Below are 14,571 nucleotides of genomic sequence, written 5' to 3'. Positions count from 1 at the left end.
AACAATGTTTCTTTCTTTAACTGATTTAAGGATGTTTAGACATTGATTATTCATATTCCAAAAACTAAAACCAAGACAAAATATCATTTCAAAATAAAGCATTAGAGATGGAACAACTAGAAAATCAACAAATATAAAAAGAAAAGCAATAATAATCAATAGAGTAGTAAACAAGCAATGTAGAATTTATTAAGTAGCAAGTTTAAGCAATTATGACTCGAAAGCCTCCGCTGTCCAGATATTATATGCTCTTACAAGGCCTTTTGTGAGAGCAAGCCTTCAAAAAAATCAAATGTCAGATTTAAGAACCCAAACATGTTTGGATCCCTTCTTATGAAAAAAAGAATGCAATGCATGTGTGTTATGCTGTGAATCATGCAATTTAGATCTCCACACCCAATGTGTACTACAGTGAATGGTACAAGTGTGTGAGAAGTGTCCTAGCATGCCATATGAAGAACATCTAACACCAGAAAAAAGATTTCTTAATCTATTCGGGTAGTGGTGCTTCCTTTTAAAGTTATGGAAAGCATGCACTGGTGTTTGTTATTTTCAAGCATTTTTAGATTTTTTAATCTTTTGCATTATTTTTCTAAATTAGCATGAGATAATTTTAAGGAATCATGAGCATCAGATAATTTAGTATGCTTTTTATTTAATGCATCAAATTCATCAAGTAAAGACATGTGATTGTTATAAATTTGGGAGTTATCTTTTAATAAGATTTCATACTCTTTTTGCAAATTTGAAAAATCCAATTTTAAACTAGCATGAGATTTTTTGAGTTTCCTATATTATGCATGAATTTTCTCACAAATTTCAACTGTTTGATCAAAGGTTGGCTCACATATCTATTCTTGATCAGATTGTTCATGTTAATTATTAGCCATTAAACATAAGTTTGTGGTTTCCTCCTCTGCTTCAGTCTCAGAGGAGTCAGAAGCAGAATCCGCCAAAAAGGTTTTTAGGATTGCTTCTTATCCTTCCTGTATTTTGGTTTCTTCTTATCCTTCTCCTTGTTTGGTTTCTCCTTAAGAGTAGGACAATCAGCTTTAACATGTCCAGGCTTTTTACATTCAAAGCAAACAACATCAGAAGAACTTTTATAATTTTTGCTATTCTTACATCTTTTTCACTTCTGATGGTCTTTTTGCTTCTTCCTTAAAAAGCTTTTGAATTGCCTAGTGATGAAGGCAACATCATCGTTCTCAAATCCAGAAGAATCAGTGTTCATGTTGTTGGCCTTTAGTGCCACCATTTTCTCCTTCTTCTTCTCACCGACATCAAGATTTCATTGGTTCACCCCTTGCTTGTAAGCAATGAGTGAACCAAGTAAGTTATCAATGGAATAAGTATTTAAATCTTTAGATTCAGTAATTGCAGTGATATTAGCATCTTAAAATTTTATTTACTTTTTTATAGTTAGTGAGTTCTCTTCCTAAGGTATGCAAGGAGGTAACGATTTGAGTAAACCTTGTATATATATCAGAAATTGATTTAGAAAGTTTCATACGTAAAAGTTCGTAGTCATGCAAAAGAATATTCAATCGAGATTGTTTAACTTCGTTGGTTCCTTCATAAGTTACACATAATCTATCCCAAATTTTTTTATCAATCGCACTAGTTGAAACAAGTATATAATCTTCAGATTTCAAAGCACAGAAAAAATAGTTCAAGTATTTTGCATTAAATTATGCTAAATCTCTTTCATCAAAAGTCCATTCAGTAAAAGGAATTTCAGTTTTAATTCCATTAAGTTCACGAGAAGGTGGAGAATAGCCTTCTTTAATAATCATCCACATGGGATAATCAATAGATTATAAAAACGTTGACATGTGAGATTTTTAAAAATAAAATAGAATATTATCAAATAAAGTTGGTTGGGTAATAGAATACCCTTCCACAGTATTACGGTTACTAAAATTAGCCATGGATCGAAATTCAAAAAGCTTTCAAAAACTTATTTTTGTGAATCCCACTCTGATACCACTTGAAAGTTCGTTAGGGATGTTAAGCCCTTATGAACTAGTCCTGAGGCTAACTAAGAGGTGGAGCGAATTGGTATTTTAAAAATTTTCGATTAAATCACAAACTTAAACCAAAACATAATCCTCCGCAAAAAATAACGAGTGCAAAAATTAAATGCATAAGTAAAAATAAAGAAAGAACACACCAGATTTATAGTGGTTCGATTAAACCTTGACCTACGTTCACTCCTCGGAGGCACCCTCCGAGTATTGCACTAACTTAGTGTCTCTCCTTTAACCCCCACAGCTAGGCGGAGAAGCTCTTTCAAAAACTCCTTTCCACTAACCCCGGTGCGGCAGAAAACCGACTCCTTTTGCTTCCTCCTAAAGTAGGAAAAGAGCCCAACTCCTTTTGATTCCTCTTGAAGCAGGAAGAGAACCTCGATCAATTACTAAAGAAGACCTCCCTTGAGCCTCCAAGAATGAGGAACGACGATCGGAGAAGACACCTTGGAACATTGCTTGGAGCAACCCTTGTGAAACCCTTCACAAGCTCCCCCTCACAAGTTCCTCCCTCTCTCTCCCTCTCTCTCCCTCTCCTCTAGGCTCTCCCATGTCAAGAAAGCAGCAAAGGATCCTTTAGCTTGAGAAAACATAAGTCCTTTATATAGATTTTCAAGAACCAACTTTATCGTCCAGGATGACATTGCTATCGTTCTATATGATCAGTACAAATTAAGCTCAATTAGCCTAGACGACTTGGGATGATTAGAAGATTTTTTATTCCTATCATGCAGGACGATAATATATCATCTTGTACGATTAGTACAAATTAGGGAATATCATCCTGAACATCGCTATGACTAGATATTGTATAATTTTTGTTGTCCAGGAGCAATCGAGGTTTTTGAACTGATCGTCATGGCCGATCCTTCGATCATCTATGATGATATGATCGTATCAATCAGCCTTAATTACTTTCCTTAATCACTAGATCAATTTAGGCATAATTGAACCTTATCGTCCAGGACGATGTCTTGGATGATGATTTAAAAATAAAATGTCCTAAATAGATCTGGCGGTTGATTCTTTTTGATTTGAGCATATCATCCCGGCCGATACAAAAATTACCCAGGACGATATGCTTAATGATGGCTTCCTTAACCAGGATGCCCTAATTAGGGTTTCTATTTTTGATCGATCATCCAGGATGATGTTAGCAAAATCAGAAAACTCTAAGTCAGACAGAAAAAATTCACCCAAGTGTGTGTGTGCAGTTACTTAGCATCAGGAACCATAAGTATTACAAATAGACTCAAGAAAGAAAAAGGTTTATAAACTGACTCAAATCTAGTCTACCCAATCTTGAGCTGGTTCGAATTGCAGTCTTGATCCTGTGGACCTGAAATGTTAGTTGGCAAGCCAATCCTAGTAAAGCATAAGTGTTTGCAATCATCAAAATTCAATTTCTGAAAATCAAATACGTAACATGTAATCTCTAAATACTCCTCCAATTCCAGAAAGATTTGAACTCAACATTGAAGCATCCATATTAATCTTGATCCAATCTAGCAGTGGAGGGCACCAAGTTTTATGAAACTCCCTAGGGAGATTAGCACCCCAGCTATCTAGATATGGACTAAATTGAATCATGGCTAAAGATAAAGCATTTGCTGCCACCAAAGAACTGGACATAGCAGCCTTACCATGCTTCACCCCATTGCAGTTCTTCCAGGATAGATAAACTATAGCACAATAAATTTTAACCATGCCGGAATTCTGAAACGATAATCTTCTCAGCTCCTCTAAATAGTAAGCAAGTGATTGAAAAATAGGAATATAAAATCCCCAACCTTTAATTTTTTAAATAACATCAACAAGATATTTGTAATGAACCACAATGTGATCATAGTTCTCAACCTCTTGACATCCTCCAGCACAAAAATCATCAAAAGCAAGCCTGCGATATTTGAGAAAATGATTTGTAGGGATAGCAAACTTATTAAGGCGCCACCAAAAGAGTTCCACCTTTGTGTTGAGTTTTAGCTTCTTCAGCAAACTGCAGAATCCACCGTCATCTTCTTTACATCTTCCTTTCATCACAAATTCATATGACAATGCAGAAATTGATCTACCAGAATTCTTGCACAAGGTCTCCACCTGATCCTCCTTCCAAAGGGAGTCAATATGTATTTGCCTGATCAACACAATAAGTTCTTCATGAAAGAACCTTTGTAGCTTCAATTCATCCCACTTTCCATCAACTAAAATGAACCGCTGAATCATCATTTCTTCCAAAGATCCACAATCAACAAATGTAGGCCAAGTATTAATGCATTTGTCCAGCAACCAAATGTCACTTAAGACATTAATTTTATCACCTCTACCCACTTTCTACTTGACAATGTGTTTAAGATGTTTACCGCCATCCATCATAATTTGCCAAGCACTAGAGGTATTCTTTTTACATGTTCCATTTATGATATCATCACCATACTTAGCAATTAAAGTTATGTGGAGTAAAGAATAAGGATTATTGATAAAGTTCCATGCCAACCTCTCCCTCAGAGAGCCGCCTCTAAGTACTATTGAATGCACTCCCAATCCACCAACACATATTGGTTTACACACCTCCTCCCATGCAACATAATGCAAACCTTTCTTCCCATCTGGTTTGTGCCAAATAAATCTCCTACACATTTTCTCCAAATCATACAACACTTTTTTAGGAACCAAAGAAAATGTGTAAGTAAAAAATTTGGCATTGATAGTAATGAAGTCTTTATGAGAGTAATTCTACCTCCAAATGATAAAGACCTATTTCCCCAAACATTCAACGTATCCATCACATGGCTCAACAAGTCATGAAAATTTGCCATACCCAATCTTCTTAAAGTAATCTTGATACCCAAATAATACATTTCGTTCACAATTTTAAAACAAAGTAATCTTGCAACTTTCTTCTTATGAGAATGCTTAACAGCCTTACCAAACATAATTTGGGATTTGTTGATATTAACTCTTTGACCCATCCATCTACAGAACTCCTCCACAACAATCTCCAGTAATCTTGCCAAAGTAGAAGTTGCTTGTGAAAACACAAGCACATCGTCAGCATATAGAAGGCGTGTAATCTTCAAACCTGTAGGAGAAACCTGAATACCCAACTCCTGTCCCCTTTGTTCAAACGAATTGGAAACAAGTTGGGAACACATAATGAACAAATATGGTGAAAATGGACACCCTTGCCGGAATCCACTGTGAGCATTGATCCATCTTGAATTCTTCCCATTCAGAATAACTGAAAACCTTGCATTCACCACACATTCCATGAGGAGATCAGAAAATATAGTGGGGAAACCATACCATTTAAGAATTTGATGGAAAGTCGGCCATCCCATGCTATCGTATGCCTGCTTCATATCCAACTTTAGAGCCATCATACCTTTTTTATTCTTAGAGATTTTGAACTTGTTACAGATCTCCTGAGATAATAGACATTGTTTTGACATTGATCTTCCTAAAATAAATGCCATTTGTTCCTCCAAAATCATTTTGGTCATACATTTTTTCAATCTATTGACCAGCATAGTAGCAACAATCTTATATGTAGTTTGACAAAGGCTTATTGGCCTATAATTGGATGGCAAAATCGGGTTCTTTGCTTTGGGAATTAAGACAATTAAAGTGTCTTTCAACTCCTTGTGCATAATTCCATAATTAAAGAAACTTTGATAGTATTCCAAGTAGTTTCCCTTACTATATTCAAATAACATTTATAAAAAGAAGATGTCACCCCATCCATACCAGGTGCTTTATTATTACCTTGTTGTAAAACCTAATCCTTAAATGCCTCCAAGGAAAATCTAGTAGCCAAAGCTTCCACATCTGAACCAGCCAGCCTCTGTTTATCGGAAATCTGAGGCCAATCCGATAATTTGCATTCTCTATATTTCCACTTCTCCTCAAAGAATTGTAGAAACACCTTCTCAATCTGATCTTCCTCCTCCAGCAATTGATTATTAACATCTTTGATTTGCCTCACCCAATTTCCTTTTCTCCTAGCCGAAGAAAAATTATGAAAATACTTAGAATTTGTAGCCCCTTCCTCATGCCATCTTGCCTTAACCCTTTGATTCCACAAGTGGAAAGCCTTCTTAAGGTGACATTAAGTTCATGTACCTTGCTTCTAAGAAAAAATAAATCTTCCAAAGAAATCCTCATCTGTGGCTTCCTTAGTCTGTAGTTCCAGAATTTCCCTCTTCAAGTTTTCCTTCAGCTTACATAAATCTTTGCACTTGTTTTTATTCTAGAAGAATAAAACTCTTAAAGTTCTTCGAAGCTTTTTATGAAGCACATCCACCTCATCACCGAAATCAGTTTTACTCCAATAATTATATACATTACTCCAAGCAGCCGGGTATGATCTCCAAGTGTCTTCAAATCTGATGATCTTTATCTTGTTAAATTGCTTTTCTTCCAATTTAAACACAATTGGACTATGATCTGATGCCACCCTTGTAAGATGTCTTACTTTTGCTGAAGGGACCATTTGTAAAGATGCAGAATTCAGCAAGCATCTATCGAGCCTCTCCCAAATCCTTGAAGCTCATTCTTTATTATTACACCAAGTAAAGCTTGGTCCAATGAATCCTATATCATGGAAATCAGTGTTAGTCATAAAAGCTCTCATCTCTCTAGGTAATCTAGAAAAGAAGAATCTCTTTCCACCTTTATTCACCTCCTTACTCAAAATACAATTAAAGCCCCCACCCCCCCACACACACAAACAACACTGGACGGAACAGAACCCATCATACACTTTTCAAGCATGCTCCAGAGACTCCTCCCATTACAACATTTACTCCCATACACAATGGCCACCCTCCAAGACCCCATAGGAGTAGAAAGGACACCAACAACCACTTGAGAAGAACTCTCAACCACCACAAAAGACACCAACTTCCTACTCCAGACAACCAAAATCCCACCAGAAGTACCCACAGTAGGATGGTGGAAAAAATCCCAATCATTCCCAATAAGGCAATCAACAACCCTCCTATCAACACTAGTTAACTTAGTCTCCAACAACCCAACAAAACCCCCCCCCCCTACAGTTTCAGAAGACAAAGGAAGACATTAAACAATCAAAGGGGAAACATCCCCGCCTAGCACATGTCCCTTCCCATCCCTCCTCTTCTTTCTATGCTTAGGCTCTTTTGACATTTATTAATGAAGTTCAGATGAGGGGCCCTGGAGAGTCAATTTCTCCTCCCCGGCCCTCCAGGACAGGACAAGCAACGCCCAATAGAGCCTAGCCCGGACGGACCAAAATGGATGGTCTCACAAAAATTCAGTTATAATCCAAATAATTTGATAGTTGAATAGTAACATGCCTTGCATCTAGTAAACCAATAGAGAAAAAACCAGATAATTTCTGATTACCAAAAAAGGTCCTAATCGAGTCAAGATTTGGACGTCTTATTGAAAATTTCACAACCAAGATAAACTAATAAGGAGAAGCCAATTTCACTAGATCAACCTCAGAAATCAATAAAATTGAAAAACCTTTAATCATAGATTTTGTAAAAGCAAAGCTAGAATCTTTCGATTGTATACCACCCATAAGCACATCACAAAAAGAGTAAGATTTAGGGTTAGAATCATTAACAGCATCACCAATGAAGCCTTTGTTGTTAACAACAGAAGTTGTAAATGGATTACCCCAAGCCGAGGGCGTAGACGCAGATGATACCAACTGCCATGAGTGGAAACCGAAAGAATAGAACCAAAGGCCGAGAGTCCTTAGGTCATGGAAATGCAATATAATCTCACACAACCAAAATAGTAGCAAAAAATCTAAAAATCAATATGAACACGACCGAGCTGCAATAAGAGAAACTCGATCACCAGAGCACAACACCAGACAGGAGAAAGAATATAGATGTTGAAAAATCCCATTTACCTCCTTGGTGCTACATAATATCCGAAATCATTTTTCACTTCCTCGCATCGGCAGAGTAGCTGGTGACCTTTAACACCAAAGGCCTCTTCATAGTCGTTCCCTCAAGATAAAAGGAACTCATGTGTAAATTGGCCAGAGTAACCATATGAAATCCCCTCTCAAACTTCCTTAAATCCCACAAGGCTTTCATCCCTCCCACACAACCTTATGCTTTCTCTCATTTGCTCAATTCTCTCTCTTCAACACTCTCACAAAAGAAAGAGACCTCTAACTTTAAAAAGACTCCCCCAAAGTCATAACAAGAGTTTATATTGAGGGCATAAAAAAATCGTTACTTCTCAAATCTGCTGCTTATGTTCATATAATATGATAGGAGTATTATACAATATGATTAACATATAATTTATTTTTATAAAGATACAATTTTATTAAATTATGGTAATTTTTAGCTGTATAACTTTTGATTTTTTATTGGTAAGACTATTTTGGTTATTTTATGTATTTATTTAAGATTCTTATTAGGTAATTTTAACAAGTAATAATTTGTATCAATTTAGAAATTCATTTTGACATCTAAAAATAGTGTCTTAGTTTGATTAAAACTTTAGAATATTGTTATACATGATCTTTGATAATTTAGTCAATTTATGAAAATAATAATTTATGCCTAGTAGCGCTTTTGTTGCTTACCGTTATAACCTCTGGTGAAATTCTAAAATAAAATCAATTATGCTATAATTTTTATAATGAATTGGGTGAAATAATTGAGGAGATTTGATGTTAAAGAAGAAAAAGTTTTGGAGTATTGAGGCATATTCTGTTGCTATATTCATAATATGATAATTATTAGGTACTACGTGCACTACGTTATGTATTTTGATACTAGTGGATTATGATGTATAAGAAGGGATATAGTTATTCTTTATATATTTTTAAAATTTGAGCCTGAGGAGTATCTTGATGATTTAATATAAGACATTTATTTATATTTCAGTATAATTTTTGTTATTTAAAAGCATACAATATTAGTATTCGTTTCAATTTTAGGACTCATCCCCTACCATATTTATCATTGATGTGGATTGTCTTTCTAGAGGCCTAAATGAGTTGTTTAGGACTCATCAGAATCTCTAGTTCAGAACTATTGGTGGTTTTTCTATTGCTCATTTCAGCTTTGCAAATAATTTTATTATATTTTCCAATGTTTCTATTAAAATGCTTTATATTCCTTTCAAATTTATAAAAAGTTTTTAACAAGCTAGTGGTTTATTTTTTAACCCCTTAAAGTGCTGCTTCATTTCTGCCAAGTTCTTTTCTTAACAAAGAATTACTATTATTCAAAATAAGTTTGGTTTCTCCTAAAAGAATTACATATGGATTAGTGTTAATTTGACATGTTCTTTGTTCTATTCCTTTTATTTATTTCATAATTTATGCCCCACTATAAATGTTTGTAGCAGAATAGAAACGCTTTTCAATAAACTTTTTTGCTGTGCTAAGGCAAATCAACTATTATCTGAGCCACTTAGAGTAATTGTTCTGAAGTTTTATGAAGAAGGTAGGTTAGGTTTTAAGAATTTAAATAATACGACTCATGTATTTTTCTACAAACTTTGGTTTGGTTTAAGATCTAAGAAGAGTGTTTAGATAATTTCATGATTTCTAATTGCTGTGCTCATAAACATCCTCTCAATGGTCATTTTAAACAAGGAGATTCTTATAATTGGAGAAGATTGTGTTGTATTAAGTGGGATGCTGAGCAATTTTTACAATGTTGGATTAGGGTTGATAATATTTTCTTTTGGCAGGAAAAATGGTTATGCAATTTTTCTATTGACAATTTATTGAATACACATTCTACTTATGCTTTTAATGCCAATTATTTTATTCAAGATGGGGTTAGGAATGTGGATTTACTTAGTGATTGCGTTCCTGATTTTATTTTTAATCTTATCCTCAATATTCTCATTCAACTTGATAATGTGGATCACATTATGTTTACTTCGTCCAACGAATGATTAATTATGTTCCATCACAAATATTTTAAAATCTTGGTTTATACCTACTCAAGGTCATATTCATAATGTTTTATCTGTCATTATCTATGGTTTCTTGGGAGGAGTTAGGAATGAGTCGAAGCATGAGGATATTAGAATGAATGCTACTAGTATTATTTATATAGTCAAGGATAAAATGCTGAAACTTTTTTGTGGCTAATTAACTTAAAGTGAATGCATTGAAAGGATTTTATCATATAGTGGCTGATTTGGTCTTTTACTTCATTCTTTTTCCCTAGTTATCAAATATAGAATTGTTTGATGACTGAAACCTCATCAAGGCTGCTTTGAAGCTAAACATTGATGGATCTCTTAACAGTCTTAATGCTAGTTGTGGGGGCATTATGTGTGATTCTAATGGCCATGTTATTATTGCCTTTGTGTGTCCTAGTATTGCAAAAACTACTATTATGGCTAAGATTCATGCTCTTCAGTATGGCCTTCAATTATGCATCTCTTTAGGGATCACTAACATTTGGATTGAAGTTGCTGCTATTATCCTTATTCATTATATTGAGGGTAATACAATTTTCAATCTGTTTAACTTAAATATGATCAGAGATATAAAACATTAGCTTTCTCTTATTTGATTTTCCATTTCTTATATTCTTCGTAAAGGGAATGCTGCTACGGATTATCTTGCTAAAATTGGTTGTAATTTAATGGGGTTTATAGTGTTTGTTGAGAACTCTTTACCCAGAATACTTAGAGGTTTATTGGTGGTTCTCATATTTGTTTTTGGCCTCATTTGATCTTCTGCTGTGCTATTTTTTATATTTGTTTCTGGGATTTTGTTTTGGTCTATTGGTTTTTCAATAAATAAATAAAATAATAAAAAATAAAATATAAGTTATAATGGCTTCAAACTTTCTTAGATCTTATATAAGGGCATCCTTGACCTTTGTTGATGATTACAAGTTGATTGGAGTGAATTTGGTGCAAAAAATAAAATATTCCTAAGTCCTTAAGAAAATAATTAAGTAATAAAAAATTATTTTATAAAATTCATAATAAAATAAACTAAAATTATAAAAATATAAACTGATTTTCATTAATCTATAAATAAGCAAAAGAATTTATGAAAATAATAAACTTTCAAAATTTCATGTAAATTAAAAAGTCAAACTTTGTTCAAATAAATCAATAAGGCGATTACATGAATAATCAAGTAATTAAATAAATAAATAAACTAATAAATATTAAATAAATAAAATTAAATCAAAAGAAAATTAGAAACCATACAAAATAAAAAAAATTAATTTATAAATAATAAATAAAATTTAATTAAAGAATTAAATTAAAGTATTATACATAAATAATCGATAAAAAATAACATGAAAATAATTAATAAAATAAAATAAACTAAGCGAACTTAAATCAATTAAAAAATTTAATTTAATTTCATAAAGGAAAATAATATTTATAAAAAAACTTAAGTAAATCAAAATAAAAAATAAAATTAAAATCAAGAAGAATAAATTTACATTAAAATAAATTTTAAAATTAAAATTAAATAATCTAACTTAAATTATTAAAAAAATTAATTAAAAAAATTCAAAAGAAAGTTTAAAATATAATAAGTAGAATTAAAATATTAAATATTGGAAGTGATTGCGACAGCTATTTTGGGTAATGTTTTCTTCACACATACACTTGTTATTGTTTATGTCATTTAGAATGAAATTTGTTTCGAGTAAAATTAAGTCCATTGCTAGCAAAGCTTCTTGTTTTGGGCTTATAATGTAAATGAACTATATTTTTCTTGATGTAGACTCTTATTTGTGAAGTGGTATATGGTTGTTCTCAATTAATCCCGAACATCATTTAATTTATGCAATGATCATATATTAATTAAAATTTAGTGTGACACAATGCCTTGATGGAGGAGTGTTGGAACAATTAGGAGAGTTGATAGGACGAATAAAGTTCTAGGGTCTATGGATATACAATTACTGAAGAGTGGTGAAAGCCTTTCTTCACATACTTACAAGCTTGATAGAGATCCAATGGTACATATGCTTTGATTCACAACTAATTTAGATGAGCATACTTAGGAAAATATGGCTTAGTTCATTTTCCATGAATCCAAGACATCTTTATTCTAATTATCTTCATGTTTTTAGCATTTTTAGTAGTTTTAAAGCCTCACATTCATATTGTTTAGTATGATACTTGAGTAACTAGTACTAGAGACATTCGTAGGGTACACTATTTTATCATGGGGCCTACACTCTTCTTATCCACTTTCTTATTTGATTGACATGTGAACATGAGTAGCAAGAAAGACACAAATCCTATCTCCCATAACATTATTTTAATATTTCTTTATATTGCTTAAAAGTTGAGTTTTAAATCCTGCTTTTGTTGTTTAATTTGGATTGATTAATTGCAGTTGTAGCTTGTCACCTGTTTACTTATTTCAATTTTTTGTTAAAGTTTTGATTTTTGTTGCATTCCTTCATTTGTGTATTATTTTTGTATGCATTGTAGATCTAGATCTAGTAAAAGACCTTAATTATTTGACTTAGAGATAGAATGGATGCTTGCAAAAAGAAAAAAAGACATTAGGTTTGGAAATGGCCAAACCAAATGTAGATTAGGACCATCCTAGACCTCTTAGGGAGTATGATAATCATTTAGTGGATAACTTCATCAGAGCATAAATAGACTAACCATCCTAGCTAATAATTTTTAATTAAAACACATAATTGTCCAAATGGTTTAGAACTCACTATTTGAAGAAGCTCCTATAGAGGATCCTGATTTTTATTTGGCTAATTTTTGAGAGATTTATGCAACATTCAAGTACAACATAGTAAAAAATGATGCTAATAGACTTTGTTTATTTTTTTTCTAAGGGATAAGGCCAATAATTGGTATAATTTCTTACCGCCGAACTTTATAATCAGCTTGAATGAGTTGGCACAAAAATTTCTAGCAAAGTATTTTACTCACTAAAAAATTACAAAGCTTAGGAATGATATTACATCATTTTTACAATTTAATAGAGAGTCAATTTATGAGAGCCGAGAAAGATTCAAGGAGACGCTTAAAAAGTGATCCCCATACTTTTCCTGAGTAGTTTGTTATTCAGGCCATTTACAATGGACTTCTAAGATCCCTCAGATAAAAAATTGATGCAACAACTCGATGATCTTTGATGTCAAAATCTTTTATAGGTGCTCATGTTTTGATAGAGGAAATTGCAAAAAACAATTTCTAGTGGCCATCAGAAAAGGATGAATCCTAAGAGAGTTACAATGGACTTCTAATATCTCTTGGAGTTTGTGTTCTTAGGATCATCGATGCATTTGGATGAGAATATCTTAAATTTTGTTAGCAATTCTAATGCTTAAGGGGTAAAGAATGTGAATTTGATTAGAGAAATAAAACTCGACTCGAAGACATATAATACAGGTTAGAGGAACCACCCAAATTTTAGTTGGAGTGATAAAAAGAATAGTAATAAAAATTAATGGTATGCAAATCAGTCTAATCTTGTAGCTCCTTGGAATAATCATAAGTAGCTTGTAGTTAACACTATACCTTCTTGTCTCTAGGATTTAATATAAATGATCAATATAAAGATAGGAAGCAGCTTTGGAAGATCAAGTGCTTCAGTTGGGAAATCAATTACAAAGACATGTTGATGCCGTTAGGAATTTTGAGAATCAATTAGGATAGCTAGCAAATTCTTTCAATGGTAAACCCCCTGGGATTTTACCTAGTAGTACTAAAATTAATCCCATAGATAAAGGTAAGCAGAAAAAAGAGTGATAATTTGAGAAATAGTATTTATGAAGCCTAGCCAAATTGAAAAATCTTGGCAAAGTCTAGTTGAAAACTAAAAACTTAGAACATAAAAAGTGCCATCCCCACTCTTTCAAACCTACTACAAACAGTCATAGTAAGATATAAAGTATGAAAAAGATAGATAGGAATAGAACTAAGAACACTTTTGATAAGAACAAGTTTACCATCAAAAGAAAGAAAATCAAAGTCCCAAGTAGTCAATTTTTTCTATATATTGGAGAAATTGTCCCTAAATAAATGAGACCTCTTGTTACCCTTAATAAGCGGAGTCCCCAAATATTTAAGGGACAGATGCTTGTGCACGAAACCATAGGAATGATGGATAGCATTGATTCTTTGTTGAGAAATAGACTTTGCATTAATAAAGAAACTTTTACTATGGTTAACTATTAGCCCAATAGCATTTTGAAAAAGACCAAGAAATTTAAACATAATATTAAGCATTTTTCTATAGCTGTTAGTAAAAATGATAACATCATCAGCAAAACTTAAATAGAAAATAGGGAAACCACCTCTAGTACGATAATGTAATGAATGATGTTTTATGAATAAATCATTTAAGCCTCTAGAGAAAAATTCCAAAGCCAAAATAAACAAAACCGGAGAAAGAGGATCTCCTTGCCTGAAACCATGAAAGGAACCAAAGAAACCTTGACTTTTTCCATTGATAATGACAGAAAATAACAATGCTCAATACTATTTTTAATGAGTTTAAGAAACTCATTATTAAAGCCAAATTTTTAAGCATCATGTAAAGGAAAGTCCAATT

The sequence above is a fragment of the Dendrobium catenatum genome, unplaced genomic scaffold, assembly GCF_001605985.2.
Source record: "Dendrobium catenatum unplaced genomic scaffold, ASM160598v2 fragScaff_scaffold_379, whole genome shotgun sequence".
In the NCBI taxonomy this organism is placed as follows: Eukaryota; Viridiplantae; Streptophyta; class Magnoliopsida; order Asparagales; family Orchidaceae; genus Dendrobium; species Dendrobium catenatum.
This window is presented reverse-complemented; position numbering follows the sequence as displayed.